The 23,268-nt window shown below is 37.5% G+C and overlaps 1 protein-coding gene across 2 annotated transcripts in view; it reads left to right on the top strand.

Moving 5' to 3' along the window:
• LOC150098803 (uncharacterized) overlaps positions 1-23,268 on the top strand; it is a 124,433-nt gene that overhangs the window by 25,476 nt on the left and 75,689 nt on the right. The window contains exon 1 of one of the 2 annotated variants that reach the window (XM_090404573.1): positions 18,154-19,021. The exons of the other annotated variant lie outside the window; for it this stretch is intronic. The gene's annotated coding sequence lies outside the window, so the exon portion shown is untranslated. Of the gene's footprint in view, positions 1-18,153; positions 19,022-23,268 lie in introns of those variants that run through there. 2 annotated transcript variants of the gene reach the window in all.

Genomic DNA, 23,268 nt, shown 5'->3' with positions numbered 1-23,268 from the left:
GGCGGTTGGATGTGGAAACGTATGGAATTCTTTAATAAAAAAAAAAAAAAAAGAAAAAGAAAACTACAGATTGTCCTCAGCTGTGGTATTTCAACACCTGTAGCGGATCAGGTTAAGAACACTTGATCACGTTATCGATCATCTTACCGGAATAAAATACCGAGGCAGGTCATCATCACCTGATGTATTTTATTACCTTTTTTTTTTCTTTATTTTCTTTGACAAATCGGCTTCTTGGGCATTCAACCCTAGAGCATCTTGCCTGGAAAGTTATCAAGCGAACTCTTTCGATCTCTGTGCTATATATATGTGTCATTAAGTGCATCCCAGCACACAGTGGCCTAACTGTATGTTCGCGACGTTAAGACTGTGTGATGAGCAGGCAAGGACGCGGAGTCGGGGGGAAAAGTAATTACAGCTCTTGGCAAAGGCTTTCCTTCAACTCTTACAACCTCACAAAGACTTCGTTCGTCAGCGTTATTCTTCTCTTTTTCGGTGTGCACGGTGCTTTATTGCGTTCATTGTGACTCCTGACCTTCCTGTTCCGGTAACTGACCTTTGACCCGTACCATAAAATTTTTGACGCCAAACCGCACATCCGTCTGGATGTTGGGAAAATAAAAAAAAAAAAAGGGACGTTACAAACTCATCATCCTCCCCATTTGCGGCCGAAATACCTGCCAGGATCTCCTCGGTAATGTGTTTTAACGCGAGCAGATGGTTTCGAAGTAGCTGCGGGGTGTACAAACCCCAAAAGCGGGCAAAGTAAGTGAGCGACTGGGGCGAAAAAAAAGTTACGGTAAAACACCGCCAAATCGGACACGTGCAGAGCCTCCGTTCGTCCGGGCTTCTGGGTGAAAATCTGCGCGTGCATATACGTCGGCAGCTGTCTGCGTGCGCAGGTGACCCCGGCGGTTTGCGTCACGATTTGCCGTTTCATTACTGCGGTGCCGGACGATGTGTCGGAGATTTGAAAAACAGCGTTCGGGCAGGGGGGGGGAGGGTTTGTCCGCTGTTACATGGCTGTAAAAGGTGCTCCCTTTGTTTACCAAATGACTCCGTTATTACGCCAATAACCCGCAAGGGGGCACCCCAGCTGCTACGAACATCTGCTCGCACACACACACACACACACACATATATAGACCTTAAAAGCAGACATTATAAATGGGCACTCTTTAAGACAAAGAGTCCATAAGCCACCTGGTTTTGTCGAAAGGTGGACGGGGGGGGGGATTTATGAGGGTTGGAGGTTTGGGAATAGCGGGATGGCACGCTTTTCGTTCATCGATGACATCACTTGTATACTTTCCCATCTTCTCCCTGTCCTCAATCTGTATCGTAAGTGGTCTACAACTGAATTTTTAACTTGAACGACTGGGTCGATGCATCCCCAGTAGACTTCGTTTTACCATCGGCGACTTGGACAGTCAGGAGCGCAAAACTAATAAAAAGTCGTGTTAGGTAGACTCTACACTGATCTTTAATTACGTGAAACCATCAGTACTTGTAGTAGTGTGTGTGTGTGTGTGTGTGTGTGTGGCAAGTTTCACTCTTAAGAGGAGATTTCATCAAGTGTTGTCAGGGGGTTTTTACGTAAAAGGGAATTGCCCCAATAGAGCGAGAAAAAGTGTTTATTATGTTTTACAATCAATTATATTACGAAACAAAGGTCACCATTAACAAAAATAAGTAATTTAGATTACTTTTTCCTTAGAGAAAACACTTTAATCCCCCCCCACCCCATTTGATTTATTTTGTTATGATTATTGAATAACTACAGGGAATGTCTATAATCGTATTGCAAAGAAAAGTTTTAATTAATGAGAAAAAGGTACTTATTATGGCAATAATTGATCTTCAGATCACCCAGGATCCACCAGAAATTTTGGTGGTTGACCATTTTGGTCATAACACCAATTCTAAGACTTTTTCATTTTCTAGGGAAGATCTGGATTGATTCTTCATTATCATCATCACCAGTTGCATCAGTCTTGGGACTCGTAGCTCAGCAGCAATTTCCTTCATTCCGCTCTGTCATTGGCTTTCCTCTTAACCTTCCGGTAACTCCTCAAACCCGTGCTATCTTTGACTTGGTCAAGAAAGCTTTTCCTTGGTCTGCCTCTTCTTCTTTCCCCCTCTATTTTGCCTTCAGTTATTCTTTTCACAAGTCCATCATGTCGAAGTGTATGTCCAAACCACCTATCCCTTCTAATTTTGATCGATTTAATTAGAGTTCTTGTTTCTTGCAAAGGTCTATTTCCGATGGTCCCTAAGGTTTTTCCTCAGGGGCGATACTCTCTTACGACTGTCAGTTATCCTCAGGGAAATCTGTTCACAGGAATGTGGATAAGGAACTACAGTAACCTAATAGAATATCGTAAGCACTTGGAAAACGCTTGATAAAACTTACGATTCAATGAATAATTTTATGAAAGGTTTATGGTTGTGCTATCACAAGTGATCACCCTTGTACGGAAATAATTTATTACGAACTAATAACTGGCCATCGGAAACCAATCATGTCAAGTTGCTCTTAAATATCCTTGATTTGTATTCCTATTCGGGATCTTACGATGTAGAAACAGGACAAATCTTATTGTGTTAGTTATTCTCACAATCACGGCCAAAAATATAAAAATTACATTAAATATTATACATTCAGAAGTCGATTTTTTCCCCTACGTATTCTCCACATTGCTCCTTACAAGCATTCTTGTTTTGTCTCACATAAGACACGTGTTAGGACGTTTATTTGCTTATTTCATTGGCTTGTCCTTCACCCCTTACCCAAAACCAATTCGTCACCAACAAACTGAAAGCGCCCCCCCCCCCTTTTCCCAATGACTGATAAAACCACCAATTGTTTCCTAGTCGGGGTCAGCATACGACACTGTTTTATGAGATCTCTTACGACTACACCCTGCTCTGTAAATGGTTTGCCGCATGCACAACTTGTAAAGACAGTCACGAATGTTCAACGGGGGGAGGGGGGCGGGGAGGACCGAGAAGGATAAGGTTACTTGACACGATTATCGACCTACTGTATACGGAGCATCCTGGATCACTTACCCAGGATCCAGTGTCATAGGGCAGGTTAGAGACGTGATGATGGAACATTTCTTCTCACATTCGCACCGATTCCCAGACACCTTCACAGCTGGAGTAGAGTTAGTGCTAAGACAGCACACTTTCTAGAGCACACTTAAAATACTCCTAGTTATAGCCTTGAAGGCAGAAAAATATTCCTGCTTAATGGCCTAAAACACGCCAGCCGAATCTACTAGACGAAGATATAATGCTTAAAAATGTTAGACTATGCCAACGCATTTTATAGTCTTTGGTACAATAGTCTTCTGAGATTTAGTCTGGAAAACCAAGATTTTCAGAGCAATATAATATATGTTCGGACTAAAATCAAAGAATTAGTACACAAATAAAGAAAAATTGATTAAAAAAAGAAAGAATAGTCGTAAATAGAAGAGTTAAAATAAATAAAAACAAGATACAAATACCAGTCATAAATTATGTAAATTATACTTTACACCACCAGATGTCACTGTCATTGATGACGTCACTTCATTGATAGGCAATTAGATGTTTGTGGAGTACAATTTATAGCTGCTTAAAAGCCACAGAGGTATTATTTGCCGTTATGTATATGCAGTTCGTTCTTTTCCTACTTAATTTCTTCTATAGTTAATGTAGCGTGACCTGCGGAGTCGTAAACAGATAACTTCTGTGAGGGTGGTTTTTAAAGTGGTAAAGCAATTACACGAGCATTTTGTAATGTAGCGTGCGTTGAGAGTGGCTTTATTTCCTATCCTAATACTGCAGCAAGTATATATTGCTAGAATTCAGAAAGAAATTTATTGTCACATTAGCTACCAGGTGTCGCTACAGTTGGTCTGAGTTTTGTGCATGCGCTATCATCAGTGATGCACTGCTTCTCTCTCATTAAGATGACGAATGACCCTATATTCCTTCCGCAAGATGGGTTCTGACTGTTCTAAATATTGAAGCGTTGGCAGCGTTTCAGATGCATTTACTTATAACCGAAAAAAAAAAAAAAAGCACTTTCGCCTTAGTTAGCTGTATTAATTACATGAATCCTACAGATCTCTAATGTTTATTTTGCACAGCTTCTCATAACATACAAACATATATATTATATTATAACGATATATATATATATTTTTTTTTTGTGAGTTCAATATGTCTCATCATCGGCCTATGGAGTAATATTTTCTTATTTCTCAGCGGATAGTAGGAGAGTAAGAAAAAAGATAGAGAAGTGTAGTGGTAGAGTAGAAAAAGAGGCCTCAGCTGACCTGTTTTAGCTGTTGACCCCCCCTCCCCCCAGGGGTGCTTCTAAAACGGTCGTTGATTTTTCACTTTAGAAAAGGGAAAACTGTAGAAAGACTATGGGAAGCTTAGAGTAAAAGGATCTATGGGAGTGTGACAAAAAAGGAGATCATGTAAAGGAACCAAGAGATAGGGGAAGAGCCTGGCCCGAGTGATGCAGCTCACAAGGAGCTCCACCGCCTCGATGTAAGCCTTCGTAGCTCGGGTTCTATCAGGCCGATCCTCACCTCTGTGAACTGTAAAGAGAGAGAATAATGTTAAGTTTATCCCTAAAGTTGTTCGTTATTGAGCTGCAAAATCTCCGAGATCAACTGCTCTTCCTGACCTTTTGTTATTCGGACAAGAGTGTTATACAGCGCCATTGTTAATTCCTTTTTAAGGTCTAAGACACCCTTTAGCTGTTTTGGAATAAGCTTAGTTATGTCTTTAATGAGGAGGTCATCCCATTCGAACATCAAGACTTCAGGACATTTCTTAATATTGGGATGAGGAGCAAAAGTTCCCCTAGTTTGTCAATTGCTGTTTGGAGTTTCTGTGAGCTTTCGGGATCTCCGATAAATGTATTCATCATTCCCACTCCGACTGTTGCGCCGTATGTTTCGTCCATAGCTTCTATTCTGTTGTGGTTGTTTTTTTCCCTTCTTTCCCCGATTCTATCTACATCTATATATCATTACATATTATTACAACAATAACAAATTATATCACAAAGATACCAAATTAGCTTTTTTTTAAAGCTCTGATCATGGCAGGAGGGTAACAGCAATAGCCAAACCTCAGTTAGAACTTCATTGGTATCCATCTCAATTAATTCTTATCTAATATTATTATATAAAATATAAAATGGTGTATTGTGCTTTAAATAAACACGGTAAATAATTAAGTTTTTGTAAATTTTTATTTAATTAAAGCATTTTAATAAAAAAAAACATTTATATAACATTGTTTAGAAAATGAAATCAAATACGGCCCCCCCCCGTTTATGTTATCTTTCTGTATCTATTTTTAACCCTCCACCTTTTTCTAATTCTATTTTCCTCATTCATTGCACTTATTTTCTTACCTAGTGCCGATGAGTTAAAAGCAATTTTGTATGTGCGCGTGTGTATGCGCGCGCATGCAAGTGTATATGTCATCCCGACACGTATTAGTTTTAAATGAAATGTCGCACGACTTTTGAGGACAAATTAGTTTTGGCAAAAGTTGATGCAGTATTTTAACACATCGCCGTTTCAAGTCCCGGGAACAGGAGTCTTAATCACGTGATATCATCTTACAACTTTGCTAGTAGCACATGACTGAAGATTATTAATTATTCTGCCACTAACTCCCACCTAATCTCTCTCTCTCTCTCTCTTTCTCTCTCTCTTTCCCAGAATAAAGGTCTTTTCTGAGAGGTGCCCCGCAATTAAAAATGTATTCGTTCCAACCCTAGTACTGAGAACCGAGGGGAAAAGAGGGGGGTGAATGAAGGTAGAAGCATTCCTGAGGAGTTTTGGCGTAACTCCGCTGAAAGCACGTGAGTTTTTTACATGATGTATTTGAAAAATCTGGGTTGATATATACCCCCACAGCGAGCAGGGAGATGTGGTTACAACCGATCTCACAGCGAGGAGAGAGAGAGAGAGAGAGAGAGAGAGGCCAAGTCGTTTTTTTTTGCATTGTTGCATCGAAGGTTCCTGATAACTGTTTTTAAACTGTTAACCACGAGGAAACACTAATTGCATTGGATGTTGTAAGTAGTGCAGGGAAGTGTTCTTCACAGGGGAACTATTTTATTATTATTATTCTTTTCTAAAACTTCATTTGTCCTTTTAAAGAAAGCGAGTTATCTGGATGAATCTGAAGAAGTAATTACTGTGTGATGTTTTATATATTATCCTCTAGATAGTTTGCGACTGGTATAATTTATAGAAAGAATTCCCGTGGAAACATTTGCAGGAAGTGTATCCATTAGAATCCCAAAGTTTGTGTGAAAAGAAATAGCAGGAAATGGTGATAGAAGTCTGTTGATGAATCTTAAACATGAGCCATTTGGATTTTAATGCTATTCTAAGGGCTTTGAGGATTTACAGCTATTCACCATCTCACAATGGACAACCACGCACGGAACCGGAGCTGTGGGTCGACTATCTCATCGATGATCAAAGAAGACAATTCAGAATTTTATTCCATTTCGATCTCTCTGTTTCTTTCTTTCTTTTTTTTTTTTTGTCATTTTCGTTTCTTCTTCTTCACGATAATTTACCACACCCAATTCTTCATTCACTTTGTAACTCCTTTCCCTAACGCTCAGATAAACATTTAAAACTTTAGACAACCAACGAAATACAATCTATTTCTGCCGTGGTTTACTTAAACAGTTGACATTAAAAAATAATCTATTTAAAAAAATAAATAGAAAGATAAGCAACAACATTCACTGATGTTAATAACTGGGGATAATATATACTATATTTATTTTGTAATTATGATAATTATCGCAGAATAATTATCATAATTATTCCATTATTTCGCAATCATTTGAAATTCGTAATTATGTCATAGTTCGTTGTAAATGGTAGTTATATGACCCTGGTGATGCATTAACCTCTCGTGTGTTTAAATGTTTTTTTTTTTATCCCTTCGTTACAATAGGTTGATTTGCTTATTTATTTTTTATTGCAAAGATTGTTGAATTCGACTATCTCCCCCCCCCAAAAAAAAAACTTTTGTTGAATACTTAAAAATGTCATTTTTTTCACGCGTTTTTTTTTAAATACTGCAAACTTGAAATATAACGTTTTCTTTCTTCCCAATCCTCAACCCACCCATGCATAACTATTGAATTTTGCTGATTTTTATTTAGTATTAAGAGAAGTAGTAAAGCCATGATCCCCGAATATCTTCTCATTTGTGTGTTCTCCGGCTGGTTTGTCGGAGAAAAAAAAACAATTTTAGGAAAAACATTCCCTACCCTCTGTAAACCACTAAGTCGTTATAATGGACTTTCTCTTCCTAGACGAGATTCAAACCTGGATTTTCAATTTAGAGACAATTTTCAAGAAAGCTCACTGGAGACGTGTTAGAGGAAAGAATGTAATATCAAAACTGAACTCTTAAATAATGATTGATCATTTCCGAAGAATATTAGATTCACATGAATTATTTCGAGTATGAAACGGCTCATAGCTCAAAACGAGCTAAAATCTGTTCCCAAAATACAATGGTAATCGAGGTTACCATTATACTTCCTAACTCCTCACTCGCATTTAATTAATATCTTACAAGGATTATTTCTGAAGCAATATCTTACAAGGATTATTTTTATTTCTAAACCAATAGTTCACAACAACCGCTATTTAATTTTTAATTGCATCGATTCTTAAAAGAACTGGGAGATGGACTGAGTCCTTGACTCTTTATCCCGTCATCTGAATCAAGAAAATCTGTGTGAATGGGGTGTTATTGAGCTAAAAGCGCTAGTCATGGCTGGGTAACGGCAATAGCTGAGCCTCAGTTTAAACTTCATTGGCTACAGGATTGCCATTAGTTACCCTGGGAGTCCTAAAAAGGACTTTCTGTTTTATTCATTCATTGCATCGATTGTCCTTATAAGGACTGGATTAAGGGGCGAATCAAGAATGCTTTTCATCTTCCTCGTTATCTGTAGAGGACATTGTAGGGATAAGGTGTTATTGAGCTATTTAAGCTCTGATCACGGCAGGAGGGTAACAGCAATAGCCGAGCCTCAGTTAGAACTTCATTGGCTACAGCATTATCATCCATTACCCTCCAAGGGTTTCATCCAACCAACTCATCGATTCAAACATCCCACCTTACATCGATTCCTTATATCCTTATAAGGACTGGCTTAAAGGGGCGAAGCAAGAATGCTTTTCATCTTCCCCGTTATCTGTAGAGGACAGTGTAGGGATAAGGTGTTATTGAGCAATTAAAGCTCTGATCATGGCAGGAGGGTAACAGCAATATCCGAGCCTCAGTTAGAACTTCATTGGCTACAGCATTGCCATCCATTACCAATATAAAAATGACTATATAATATACGAATATAATAATATAAACACTGAAATGGAAGTGTGGTTATAGTTTACCATTACTGCTTTTACTTCGCTTTACTGCTATTATTTTTATTTTATACTTTATAATGTAGAGTGGCCTCCGCTGCTTATCCACTATTCTACTGTGATTTACCTTCATGTTTCTTGACTACTGTTCATTATCTGCATATCTAAGAATGTTTGGATTTTGAGCTTGTTCCAAGTCGAAACTCTGTAATCGCAGCCTAAAGCAGACCAACGAGGAATGAAATCTGAGAAATATAAAAAGTTGATGAAATATCCAGGTGTCTCCATCATTTTTACAACGTGGGTGTAGATAATGACAGAAAAGAAAGCGACATATATAATTTGAACTGAATTGAGATGATATTCTAAATCTCCGTGTACTGACAGATAAACATGCATCCGTTGTGTTTAATACGGAAAGAATAAAATAATTTTTTAAGTTTTTCAATTTCACGCCTTGAAGGATTTTTCAAAGTTTCTATTCTGCACATTCACCTGCTCTCGATACACTACCAATAAAATTTTCTGAAAATTGAGGAATGGAAAAGAAATTGTCACGAGTTGCTAATATCATAGGAGATGGATCATTTAGTACATTCCCCCATTCCCCCCCCACTCCCCTGCTCCTCTTATAAAAATGACAAGAGTTGAACTTACAACGTAAAGCACCTGAGTTTTCATTAGCAGCTTTGGGTGAAAAGATTTATTTAAAAAAATTATTTTTTGCGTGTGTATTTAATATGAGATTTATGCAGTGTCATTCAGGGATGTAAATAGAGCGTGGGGGAGGGTTAATTTATATTTTTTGATATTCTCCCCTACAAGTTATACTGTGCATAGAACTAGGCTTGTTAAATCCAGAAATAGCATCTGTGTGTGTGTGATAAAAGTCCTCGTATAATTTGTTGAGCGGCCGTTACATATTGTAAATCTCCTCTCCATATCCTAAGAGCGGATCTAATTGTCTAAAGAAGTTATTTCTTTCGTACTGCATTCAAATATGTAAGTACAGAGTCGTATGTTTTCGTTAGTATAAAACTAGTACCACTCGAAGGATTGAACAAACTTAAAATCTTAAATAAATCTGTAAGAATCCCTCCAATCCAGCTGTAGGGTATGTTGCTTTCTTTTTCTTAATTAATACAATGTCATTTGCATACATATGTTTTCTGTTGACCTATGAAGTAGAAAAAAAAAAGCATTTCAACTGGAAAAATAAAGTACTAAGCTGTCACCTACCTTATTAGATTTTCTCTTTCTCTTTATACTTAAAAACGAACTTCTCATTCTTCTACGCTTGAAGTAGGGGGAGGGGATGCATTGGCGCTGACTTGTAGCTTTTCATAACAGGTCGGATGAGTTTATGGAATTATGGCGCTCTTTTAATCCCGAGATGCGAACGTTCTCAATAGCCAGACGAAGTTCGTGGTCCGAGCACATGCTTATTGTTTAGTGTTAGTATAAAGAAATTTTCGATAGCGACAACGCCGTTTTCGGGACAATCATTGCGACAACAAGGAAACTTGATGAAAAAATGAACGGGTGGAAAATAGGATTGAAGAAGAAGTGAGAGAAGGATTGGCGAAGTGCACTCAGCATGAGATAACCTTCCCTTCTAGCACGAGTGTCTGTTTTTGGTTATTCTTCCGTGGATTTACATAATTCGTCACGTGTTCCAAAAAAAAGTTCGTATTGTTTGAAGTGTCACGTGGCTGTTTGTCTCATACTTGAAGATATCTTAGATAATAAGACATTTATATTCTTCATGCGAATACAAACGTTCCCAATACGATTTAATTAGGTAAAAACAGACTCGCCAATACATGACTTACATAAAAGTTAAGAGCTAATTTCTCTTATTAATTCTCTTCAATTATCCTTTGTTAAACAGCACAAATGAATTTATGAACGTAAAATATCCATCGTAAGAGCTTTCATAGCTCAGTCACTTTCGAGGATGTCCTTTCGTTGGCTACGTAACCATGTTACGCTACGTCATCGTTGTTAATTAATCGTTGAAATTGAGTACGTTGCTTCTTTTCAATCATTCGTATCCTCTGCATGGTTCGCAAGCAATAACTCGAATGCAACAAAGAAGAAAAAGAAGTTCTTTTTTTTCTCCTTTTCTTTTTATTCCATTGCGCATCTCTAATTAACAAATAAATTAAAAAAAAAAACACAATGTTCAGAATGATGAACGATTGGAGATTAGAAATTAATCCCAATCCCCACCTTCCCCTTTTACAGATTTCGATCCTATCCCTTCAAGAAAAGTTGAGTCGAATATTGTAAACTCAACATGATTAGTTTAAACAAACTGATGGATTATATTTCAACTATAACATAATAATGATAAGATAACGTCAAAAAATGTAAAAAAATCGAATAGACAGAATTCTGGTATTTCCAGTAAGCTGCAATATCGCCTATATTTGTTCTTTAACTACTCTCCAGGGTTATACCAGAAATTGAGACCGGGTTTAATTTAAATTCTACTATTTGTCTTATTTAGTCTGCCTAGATGACCCTGTATCCAGTCAAGTTGGCCGAATAACGTATTCACTTTCTATTTAATGGGTCATGGATTTGAATGTTCCTCTGTGGACATGGATGAATGTCTTTAGGTCAATGAATTTTATCCCCTGGTGTAAGACCACCGCCTTGTTGCCTGAAGTGGCTTCAAAGTTCTTGGTTTGTTTTCTAAACAAGTTTCCAGATGATTTCAGTAGAGTTTTAACCTTTAATGAGATGAGATTAGTTCGATGAACTAATCGGTTTCATACGGAGTGAAGGGTTTTTTTCGTCCCAAAAACACAGGTTTTTCGTCCCTCAAAATAGGCAAACTAGCCACTTGAACACACACATATATACAAACATAGAACATTATTGGACAAGGAATTCTCAAATTCGTCGAATTATAAACACGTTAACACAAGAATGTACGATTGAGGTTCTTGAATTCTTTTTTCTATAGAGCGTCCATTTTGTTCAAATTACGACAGATTGCAGTTACAAGGAACTTGATATACACCAAGCAGAGACATAGTTGAGCATTTATCTTTAGAATAGGTGGATATTTTGTTAATAGGGATATAAGTGGCACGCGACGTATTGATTCTTCGTTGTTCTGGATTGGATTGTAGGAATCGAACAGATGTTGTGTAGTTATTTCGGAGAAGCCATTTAATTTCATGATGTTTGATAGTTGAAAGTTCTTTGTGTAATTTATGGGGAGTTGAGCAATTAGTTCTAGCTCGTCGAATTAAACATTTAATTTAATTTTTTTTTTTTTTTTTTGATACGGATGATGAGAACATCAATCATACATTCTTCACAACAAATCCAATAAGTCTGGATTGGACAGCACGGGATTAGAGACAAGACACAACATTCGCTGGTCCAAGACTCGCCTTCTACACAGGTGTCGCTATAAATTCGAACGCCAATTTGAAGTAGTGTTCCCGGCCACCACACGGGAAAGCAATTATAAAAAAATAAAATAAAATAAATAAATAAATAAATAAAATTACTGGCTTAAAGGGGCGAAGCAAGAATGCTTTTCATCTTCCCCGTTATCTGTAGAGGACAGCGTAGGGATAAGGTGTTATTGGGCTATTAAAGCTCTGATCATGGCAGGAGGGTAACAGCAATAGCCGAGCCTCAGTTAGAACTTCATTGACTACAGCATTGCCACTCATTACCCTCCAAGGGTATTAATCACCGACTGTTTAAGTAAAGGTGAACTCTCAAAAAAATTTGGACGATCTCTAGGCCACTCCATAGTGGGCGAAAGACAGTCCATATCTCAGCGTTGGTTCCACTCAGTGACGGGCTCCCCCACCACCGAGCAGAACCGCTCAAATTCCGAAGAAAATCATTCACCGACAAAGCCCTTCAGCGGGCCGTGCCGGAGAACACTTTCCCCCGAGACTCAAATTGCTCCCTTAAGGCAAAAACCTCTCAGCGCCCCAGGGGGGGGGTAACAGCAACAGCCGAACCTCAGTTAAACTTCATTGGTACAGCATTGCCATCCATTACCCTCCAAGGGTATTAATCACCGCATCTCACGGTCGATCCTTACCTGTTTGAAGCAATTATAGTTCTTAAAAGAACTGGGCGATGGACTGAGTCCTTGACTTTTTATCCCGTCATCTGAATGAAGTAAATCTGTGTGAAAAGAGTGTTGTTGAGTTAAAAAGCTTTAGTCATGGCATTGCATGGGGTAACGGCAATAGCCGAGCCTCAGTTAAAACTTCATTGGCTACAGCAATGCCATTTGTTATCCTGGAAATCCTAAAAAGGACTTATCTTTCCCTCGCCTGAAGAAATTATAAAATTTTTTTATAATTTATTATAGTAATAACAATCTTAATACTTTATGGTGTATTATCGATATTTCCTTTTAAAAAAAAACTTTTCTTTAACCTGAGATTTTAAATTATATCTAATTTAGAAATTAGTTTTTATAAATGTTTTATGCATTTTATGCATTAAGAATATTTTTTTTTATAAATATCATTATTATAACTGCCTTTTCATTTTTGAGTTTCTTCCATATATGGGTACATTCTAAATATTGTCATTTTCTGTTAGTTCATCTATTGACCGCCAGAGTGAAAATATCCCAGTTCATAATGCAAATAAAAAAATCTTTTATTGTATTGTTCAGTGTAACGAATGCAGAAATAATAATAATAATAGGACTTAGGCATTTTAAGAGTAGAATCAAAAATAAAATAAAAGAGATGCCTCTAGCTGTTGAAATCAACTCGAACTTCAATTCGCCAACTCCTTTACACATATTAATACGCAATACGCTATAATGTTAACAATTTCCTCTGTACCTTTGCATAAAAATGCACGCTCGTATGTATTCTAAGTGGATTAGAAAGACAGAGAAGAGATAGATGACGGAAGAACTGCAACGTTTTAACTTCAATCAGTACCCAAACATGGCCGCTTCCTATAAAAATGGGCTACTTTTCCTGAAAACTTCGATTCAATTAGCTTGACAAGGAACCCTATTAAAGTAAGCGAGCTCGTCCGTATAGCGATCCAGCGCGCTACGGAGGGGGGAGGAGGGTAAAGAGCGGGGGGGGTTTGCACACCATGATTTTTCGAATGAAACATTTAAGCTAATTGGCCTGCAAACGGCCTGCCTGTCAGCCTAATGACAACAAATGGCCTCTCTCTCTCGACTATTGCGTTCTCGAGAGACAAGATAAAGCTGTACTCTGGCGTCCCCTGGCTCTGCAGCTACGAACGAAGGAGAAACTGGCGAAGAAACATGGGTGACGTTTAATCCTGCCAACCTGGATGCCCATCTAAAGACTGTCGTCATAGTTGGATGATAACAGTGATCAAGGGCGGAGACCTATCTTAGGCCGTCATTAAAACAAATTCTAGCTCGAAGTACCCCCCCCCCACACACACACACCGTACATTGTATTAAGATTTTTTTTTTTGCATCCTTTGGGCAACAAGAATTTTTTTATTATTATTTTGTATTTTTTATACCTTTTGTACGATACGTGGAATTATTTATAGAGTTATGACCAAGGGGGACTCTTGCATAGACACTGCTCAACTGCAGCGCCCCCAATTTTTCTCGATATATAAATATATTTATTAATTTATTTATATTTGCTTGTAATATTTAATTTTATCATCAACAATCCTATACAATTCTCTTATTTTGTATTAAAAATAATAAAACTCCATCTTGTAGCACTAAGGAGGGCGAAGGACGCTAGCAGCACTGTGTTTACCACAGTGTCATATTGCTACGCCCACAAGCATATGCACGTCATAGTGAAATGCGAGCTATTAGCGTAATGCGGCACTGTCCGTCGCGCAGTTCCACTGTTGTTTATATGCAGTTTGCGCCAGTAGTGGAGTGTTCGTAGTGCTTATCGTGTTTACTCCGTCTCTTTAAATATTTGGACATTACAATTAAAGGATTTAATTGCAATGTCTAAAAATTGTAAATCCATTCCTTTAATTACAATTAAAGGAATAAAAAAAAAAAAAAAAGAGTTAAATGACGAGTTGGATAAATATTATCGAATCCAAAATGATTCAACAGTCAGAATGTTGTCCAATATCTTAATGTATATTAAAGCAATTCTGTAGCGTAGTCGGGTGCCAAAATACTAACTGGACATTTGCTCTTCGGTTGGAAAGTTTTGGGTCTAAATCCCACCTAAGGAATCTTATTGTCAACGTCTTTTAATACCGCACATACACCGTTGACAACAGTTTGCATGATACTCTAACACTTGCGTCCTTACTAGGAAACTAGCGCTCTCGCCATATCTCGGACACTGTCGCGAGAACACATTAGATTTGTAATGTAACAATAGATTTTTAAAAACGTAAAGAATGATTGTGTGGAAAAAATATTCCTTTGTTAGACACTCAAAAATCAAAAGGTTTTTGGGAGCCTTTAAAAACCACGTGACCTAGGCAAATGTCCAAATTCCTTACAAGTATATCGTGATAAGCAAAACTACATAAGTTGACTTTGGTCTAATTTTGTACCAACCCAATCCCTGTTTGTTGGGTTTGATACGAAACGTTGGCTTGTTAATTGTTAACACGCCGACGTTTAGCTAGCTTAAGTTAGCATTATCAGAGGCAGTTTAACAATACATACTTAGGAAACACACAAAAACGAAATGAATTAGATTACAAGGACAGTCACGTTCATGAAGGGAGATAGTGGCACCCTTAGTGATGATTTTTGTTAATGCTGACGTGTAGATGGGGTGGTGCGCCAAAATCTACGCAAGATCATACCGTCGGTTATGTTACAGGTAACCGGATTCTGTAGAACTCGTGTCGCTTCCAGGTACGGGCGCTCCGATTTAAACTGGGATTTGCGAAGTAACCTTTCTTCCATCTGATGAAGTGTCTTTCTCTGAAGCATGTGGAGATGTCTTAGAGAAAGACCACTTATATCTGCTTTTTGGTTGCCCGCTTTGGATGCATTTTTTGTGCTTTTTTTTTGCTGATTGATCAAGGTAGTCCGTCCTATCTGTCCGAATTACTGAGATCCACTGCTAGCTTGAGCTGGTGAAATGTCGGCGTGTGAATAATTAATGGTGAAGTGTCTAATAGACAGACCATAATGGATGAAATGGTAGCTCTAGTGGTACTCAGAGAAGCACATTGGATCCTGTCAAGCCTGGGATATAGCCATAGATGACTAGCGAGATCTTCTTAGCTAAAAGCAAGAAGCTACACACACAGTGAGCATATGACCACCAACTCATGAGTGGAAAAGGATCGCCTGTTTCCACGAATTGGGATTTTAGTTGTTCCGTTATGGGGGTGGGGGAGAACAGGTTATGGCAACAGCTTCATAAATCAGTCGGAATCATTGTGCGGGTAGAAATGACGATATTGTGTGTGTGTGTGTGGGGGGGGGGGAATGACAGCATTTTCTTGGGAGACATTAGGCTATGGATTCCTTATGAACAAGTATTCCTGTGGAACCCTTTCTATAACCCCCGCGCGTTCTATGCAACGTATCAAATCCTAATAGAGCACCTAATACTGCCTAGCGAACCAACAAGTAGTTGCAGTAAAACTCATTTGTTTGTCTCCGGGCCATTTGACGGTATTTACTTGCAATGACTTTGATTTTGCACAATCGAATAAACAAATTGCCAATTACTGCATTTATACAGAATCAATGACGTCTTATATCATTCCTTTATTCGAATTTTTCTCTGTTGTAGAAAAGCTCATCTCACATTAAGAACCTGTTCGAATAAGTACTTCCCTTCTTCATAAAGAGCTGACGAACTAAACGATTTTCAGTTGTTCACCTAAGGAAAGAATTAAACGCCATTAAAACAAGGACATCATTGTAGATAAACAGTTTAGCGGAGTCCATATAGGATATTATATAAGGAAATAGGCGAAACACCAGTTAAAATATGGTACGTTTACGTTCAAACTGAACAGTAATAGACCTCCAAATAAAAAATAAATAAATAAATAAATGCCAAATGATAGTTTTGATAACTTTAACAATGGTATGATTGTCGGTCGCATACTGATGATTGCGTATCTTTAAACTAGTTAGAAGTAAATAGCAACCAGGACAATAGTAAATAGTAATCGCTTGACCATGATTGATTCAAACCGGTATTTGAAACTGAATCTGAAACCTACTTGATAAAGTGTCAGTTATTCAATGCTGTTTTCTACATGAAAGGGAAACAGGTTTTCTGTCTGCCGTCTCTCTAACTCGCTTTTATTAACGCGCTAGCCCTTAAAAAGTCATCCCTCCCCTTTTTTTCTCCATCCAAAGGCTGAATCTTTCATAACTTGTCGACCTTTTCGTAAGATAGCAATTTTTTTTTTTTTTTTTTTTTTTTTTTTTTTTTTTTTCCCTAAGAGTCATACGAAGCAGATGATTCTCACCCTCCATGATGGACAGGTAATTTGTTGAATACTCACTGTAAGCGGTGGCTGTCAGCATTTAGACGTAGGGTGGGTTGTTTGAATGTTTCTTTCCAAAGACTTCAACAGTTTCCGCCCTCAAAAAAAAAAAAATAAAAATAAAAATAAAAATTAAGAAATCGTTAAGGTTTAGAAAAAGAATGCAGACTTGATAAGACGAAGAAACCTCAAAATGATTCGTTTCGAATCTTCTAAACCCATAAATAAATGAGATCATTGCAAGAGGGGGGGGGGGAAATGGTAATAATTCTTAGGTAGAGCTCCTGGATTCTTAGATGGGGTCTCTTGCATTGAAAAGACAAAATCACGGTCTTTCACTGTACATTAAACACACACTTAAAGATGACTATTAATATAAGACGGCACGTCTCAGTAGCCCCTGTTATGTGATCTATGGATGAATTTTTGCACGGTCACTTAAGATCTCCTTATACTTTGAATTTGCACTTTCTTCCTAACTCTATTTACAAGTACGCCTTGGAACAGGTGTAAGCACTTGCCAATTGTGTGTAATACGAACGAGCTTGCATTATAAACCAACATTATAAAGTTCAGATGTTGAGTGACAAATTGGATTTAGAAGATGAAGGATCTTTCGCTCTTAGAGTTCAGCCAAGAATGATAGATAGAAAGAATGGCGATTAAAGTAGAAGAATCAACTGCACCCAGAAGTGAAGTTGCTAAATGAGATGAGGAGAGCGTGTGTGTGTGTGTTTGGGGGGGGGGGGATGATGAAGGAATGCTTAGAACATCGTAACTCTAACTTGACCTCTGACTTTTCGTTCGGAATGGAATTTGAATGATCGACGTGCTTGGGATACGCGGGGTAGTTTCGTTTTTTAAACGCTGTTTATTTAGAAGGAATAAGAGTAAGGGACGGAGGGTTGTAAATGAATGAAACCTACAGAATTATTCCCTCCAAAACGCCGTAGTTAATTACTCATCGGGACTTCCTTTTCAAACGCGGCCCGACTCCGCCGGTTTATACCCGCTTGCAAATTTGGCCGAAAGTACCGCTGGTGGTGTTTCACGCGCGCGCGCACACACACACACACGCACGCGTTTTCGATAGGATGACGATCTGTTTTTCCCACTTTTTTACTGGCACCTGCAACTGGAGACATCTGCGCCAACCGGGACATCACGCGTTTTCCCCGGCCAGTTCACGGTGTTAAGACGCACGAGACTAGGGGTACGTCACGAGTGTTGAGGAGTCGCTCGCGCGCGGATCAGTCTCTTGCGTGACCGGTTCCATCTGCCTTGTTTCGCTCCTTGTTTTTAGCCCGCCATCGATGCTTCGCTTGTGTAATGTGTGAGGGCAAAAAGATTCCATTCGTCTGCTCTCTGGTACCGTACTGGCTGGGGGCACGCTACCCTTGGGTGTGTGCGGTCTACGAGACAGCGATCCGTCGATCCGATACACTTTGTTAGAGATGTTACGGCTCGCGCGACTCACTCGCTCGTTTCAGTGGCGAACCCGGGATTGGTCATTCTTCTTAAACTTTTCTTTATCCACAATCCTCCCCTTTATGGTGCTTCATCCCCTCCCTTAAGGGATTTCGAACCGTATGAGGGTTACAAGACCTTCCATTAATGCGGAGAGTTAAAAAAAAAAAACAAAAAAAGGGGGTTGCCAACGAAACAGGGCGTGTTGCTTTCGGCCCTAAACTAAGACCCCTATGACAGTCGTAGCGTTCTCCTGAGACCACCTTGTTCACCGCAGGAGACGCTTGTGCACTGGTAGTGATGTCCGGCAGCTCTTGATTTGAAGAACCAGTTGACATCCCACTCAGAAGTTAGGGGGGTCGAAGAAGGGGGAAAGTAGAAGAGAGGGGAGGAGTTGAATAGTTACCCTCTCTGTGAGCTTGTTGCCGAGCTAGAGCACTCCGCAAAACCTGCTGAGCTGTCTCCTGCCCCATACTGTACCCGACAGTGGATCGTACATGCTTCGGCTTGCTGTCGACTAGTCCCTGACTTTGCGCTCAGCGGTAGTCCCGTATAGACCCCAATTCTGATCTTACAGAAGTCACAAGTAGTTTTTGGGTATCTTCGCCTTATAACAAGAACTTGTTTTGCCTTCTGGACAAACAGCAATCATCTCCGAATATGACTCCCAGGTAAGATTCCTTCTTTCGTAATCTTTTAATGGTTTGTCTGTTACGAAATGGAGTGGTTAACGTTGCGTACGCACCGCTGAGATTTCTATTATAATGCAGTTTCAACGAAGTTTTAAAAGGAAGTACGAGATTTGATTTCATTTGTAGAATAAAAAATATTCGAATATGTTACTACTGTTGAGCAAGAATGACGTCATTGGCGTGTTTGAGATTCTTTCTATACGTAATAAGTTGAATGAAAGTGACCAGTCCTGTCAACAATAGACAATGTTGCACGCGATCATCAATGCGTGCGCATTTTGAATAAATTATGTAAGTTTCAAGCATTTAATTTAGCATTGGCTTTTTGGTAAATTACAATAAATTTGGTTGAAATCTACATCGAACAATGAATAGCCTACTAACGCAGACAAGTGGAAATTCATTACAAAAATAACAATAAAAAAAAATCTACAAAATTATTACACGTCCTAATTCTGGATTACAGTAGTTATGTGCGTTGAATTCTAAATTATTATTATTATTATTCAAGTGTCTTACTATAATTTATAAACATGATTCATACCAATGAAATTTCGGTTTTGTCACTAGTTAGAAATTACTTCAGTATTTCTTTCTGGAAAATTTTCGTGTGTATCGTCGAGTTTTGAATTAAATTTCACATTTTACACTATAAAAGATAATTCTCGATTCACATTCGCTTTAGTACAATATCGTTACTTCATAAGGAGGGATGGTTTAATAGTTTTTGGCCTAAAAAAAAAGAAGATAGACTATATCGAAACATGTCGGTGAACGGGTCAATAGACAACAATATTATGCATTATCAACTTTATTTCTGTTAGCCGCAGAATATAAATGAATCTAAGAGCTATTAAATGTTGGTGCCTGCATTTCAGAAGTAACTGATTACCTGAATCTATTTCAGTGTCATATTATGTATTATTATTGTAATAAAAACGTTATACCTGCAACTACAATACGCTACATGGCTTTAATGCTCTCCGAAACGAACAATTTTGTTAAATGACTTAACAATATTTGTGTTGCTATCGTATTGGCAATGGAACGTATGAAAATATCCCTAAAGGAGAAAATCTTAAGTTTATTACTTATTTAGACATTCTGAATGATTAACGTTATATACATAATTCAATTTAAAAGGAAATAATCAAGACAAAATGAATAAAACTTGTTGAATGGCTCCAGGGTTAATGAGTGTTATTATCGTATAGCAAATTGCGAAAAGACTGGTTATAGTTAATTAATGCGAACATTAATTTTATGTAAACTGAATTCAGTTAGAAAGGTTGGACGATATCTATTAATATATAACTGCTGTTATTGAGAACATTTTGTCAGCTAATAATGCATATAATATAATATAATATAATATAATATGTATATTTATTTATCATATATACATAAACATGCATACTACTAATTTAATGTATAATATCATATTTTTCATACAATAACATCATAAATAATTCACAGTTACTCAAAAATAACAAAATTCTAAACGTATGAAGTAATGCAAGACGCAAGACGTTGCTGACTATAAGGTCCTTATAAGGACTGGCTTAAAGGGGCGAAGCAAGAATGCTTTTCATCTTCCCCGTTATCTGTAGAGGACAGTGAAGGGATAAGGTGTATTTTGAGCTATTAAAGCTCTGATCATGGCAGGAGGGTAACAGCAATAGCCGAGCCTCAGTTAGAACTTCATTGGCTACAGCATTGCCATCCATTAACCTCCAAGGGTATTGGATCAAATTTCCCTGACTATAAGGGCGAAGCAAAATGCTTTTTTATTCCCTGCTATCTGATAAGGATTACTGTGTGAGGAAAAGTTTATGAGCTAAGAGCTCTGCCTGAGTGGGTGCGATTCAGAGATCTTCATTATGAAGTAATGCAGTCTTACATATTTTTTAAAATTAAGTATATAAATAAAATAATGGTGTATTTATATATATCAAGTTTTTTTAATTTTAAATTAAAAAACTAATTATTTTTTCAGTTAATATTTTATAAATTATTTTATATTTTAATATTTTTAAGCGTAATAAGTAAACGGTTCAATCAAGTGTGAAACACTTTACAAGACGATAACAATGGAAAAGACGAAATCCAAAGAACACTACAAAAGTAGCATTTAAAAATTTAAACACAGAATGGCTTTGTAATTGCTGTGTTATGATTTTTTTTAAAAATCCAATTGGTGAAAGCAGTTGGATTTTAGAGAGAATTCAAAATAAGACTGCAACACCGTTAAAATTTAAAAGACGTTTAAATTAATAAAAACTGCAATATTATATAACTACCAGAGTTCTATTGCATCCCCCTCCCCCCATAAGTATGGATTAAAAATGAAATATTTTGAAAACTAGAAAGCTGAGACAACATCTTTACTGGGAATCCATTTTCAACACTCATACATCTGCACTTAGCAAGAAACCCTGATAACCCCTGAAGCTAGAAGTGAAAAAAACAGGTGTTTTCATTCATTTATCCACCACTTCAGATACGTATTAGAAATAAATAAATTCAGTACTACCTGACTTACCTCCTACGGGAGTGAAAAAGGAACAGGTGTCTTACTAAATATATTCGAGATCAGGTTATGCGTATCGCTAGGGGTTATCCCATCTGTATGTTATCCGGAAACGAGTGCTAGTAAGTACCAGAATAAAAGGGACGATGAAACCAATGAAGAAACAAAAAAAAGCTGGGGATGAAAGCTCAGTTAAAGACAGTTATTAATAATAGCTTGTGTACTGCCTTGTGTGTATCATCTTAGGCGTGAGATATTCAACATTTCTAGAGAAATGCTACTTCTGTAGTTTTTTGTAGACTTTAAATCACAATCTGTTGTTGATACTTCATTTGTTATGATAAAATCTAAAGCAATATTAACTTGTAAACAGCTAATTAACAATATACTTTACAATTCGTTTCTGATAGAATATCAATGATTTTATAATGTATTTAACAGGGGCGGCTCGTGCATAGGCACTGCGGAACTGCAGCACCCCCAATTTTTCTCGATATATACATATATTTAATAATTTATTTATATTTGCTTGTAATATTTAATTTTATCGTTAACAATTCTATACAATTCTCTTATTTTGTATAAAAAATAATAAAAATCCATCTTGTAGCACTCAGGAGGGCGAAGGACGCCAGCAGCACTGTGTTTACCACAGTGTCATATAGCTATGCGCGCAAGCATATGCACGTCATAGTGAGATACGAGCAATTAGCGTAATGCGGCACTGTCCGTCGCGCAGTTCCACTGTTGTTTATATGCAGCTTGCGCCAGTAGTAGAGTGTTTGTATGCTTATCGTGTTTACTCCGTCTCTTTAAATATTTGGACATTACATTTAAAGACATAACATTTATTATAGTTTTTATTTTAGAACATTATTGGGGTTATTGACAATTATGACCTCAGAAATGCAACCTCAAGAAATAAATTCTTTGACAGTCGTGACTATAAGTGAACTACAAAAACTTAAATTCTCACAGTTGACCCTCGCTGAGAGAGTTTCTATTAAAATAAGAGGCCGTCCTTTACCTGATATTCAAATATCTCAGCCAGGAATAAGCGATGATAAGAAGTACATTAGAAGTTGTAATACAGAGTGGTATAAAAAGAAAAGTTGGTTGTGTGGTTGTGAAGTGAATAAAGGATGGCTTTGTAAATATAAATAAAATGAAAGAAAAAACTGAAAAAAAAAATATTGAAGATGCAGTTTCTTTGTCGCTTTAATAACTGTAGATCTTAGTGAGGCCTACAGAATTTCAATTAATGAGCATAACATAAAGGTTGCTATAAACCGTGAAATTTTATCCAAGATAATCGACTGTATGTTATTTTGTGGAAATTTTGAAATTCCTATACGTGGACATTACGAAAAAGATGATTCAGCAAATCCAGGTCTATTTAGGGGATTAGTGAATTTTGCGTCTAAATTATATCCAGATTTAAGAAACCATTTAGAAATCAAATGCAGATCAAACTATTTCAGAAGCCACAGGAATTTTACACTATCTGAATAATGAAAAATCCACGTTCTGATTGGAGCTTTTTCATCAGATAATGCCTCATGTTGAAGTCATTTACAATCAAATACAATCTCGTGAAATTGGTGTAGTCAAAGGACATGAATGTATAGCAAATTTTAAAACTGCTATTTTGGCAATGAGAAATTCAAAGTACTGTGAGAATCCTTCAAAGACGCTC

This window comes from Typopeltis vanoorti, chromosome 15 (assembly GCF_054136105.1).
Source record: "Typopeltis vanoorti isolate ZY-2024b chromosome 15, IOZ_Tvanoo_1.0, whole genome shotgun sequence".
NCBI classification, from domain to species: domain Eukaryota; kingdom Metazoa; phylum Arthropoda; class Arachnida; order Uropygi; family Thelyphonidae; genus Typopeltis; species Typopeltis vanoorti.
The sequence above is the reverse complement of the archived record's forward strand: the minus strand, read 5'-3'. Positions and strand labels throughout refer to the sequence as shown.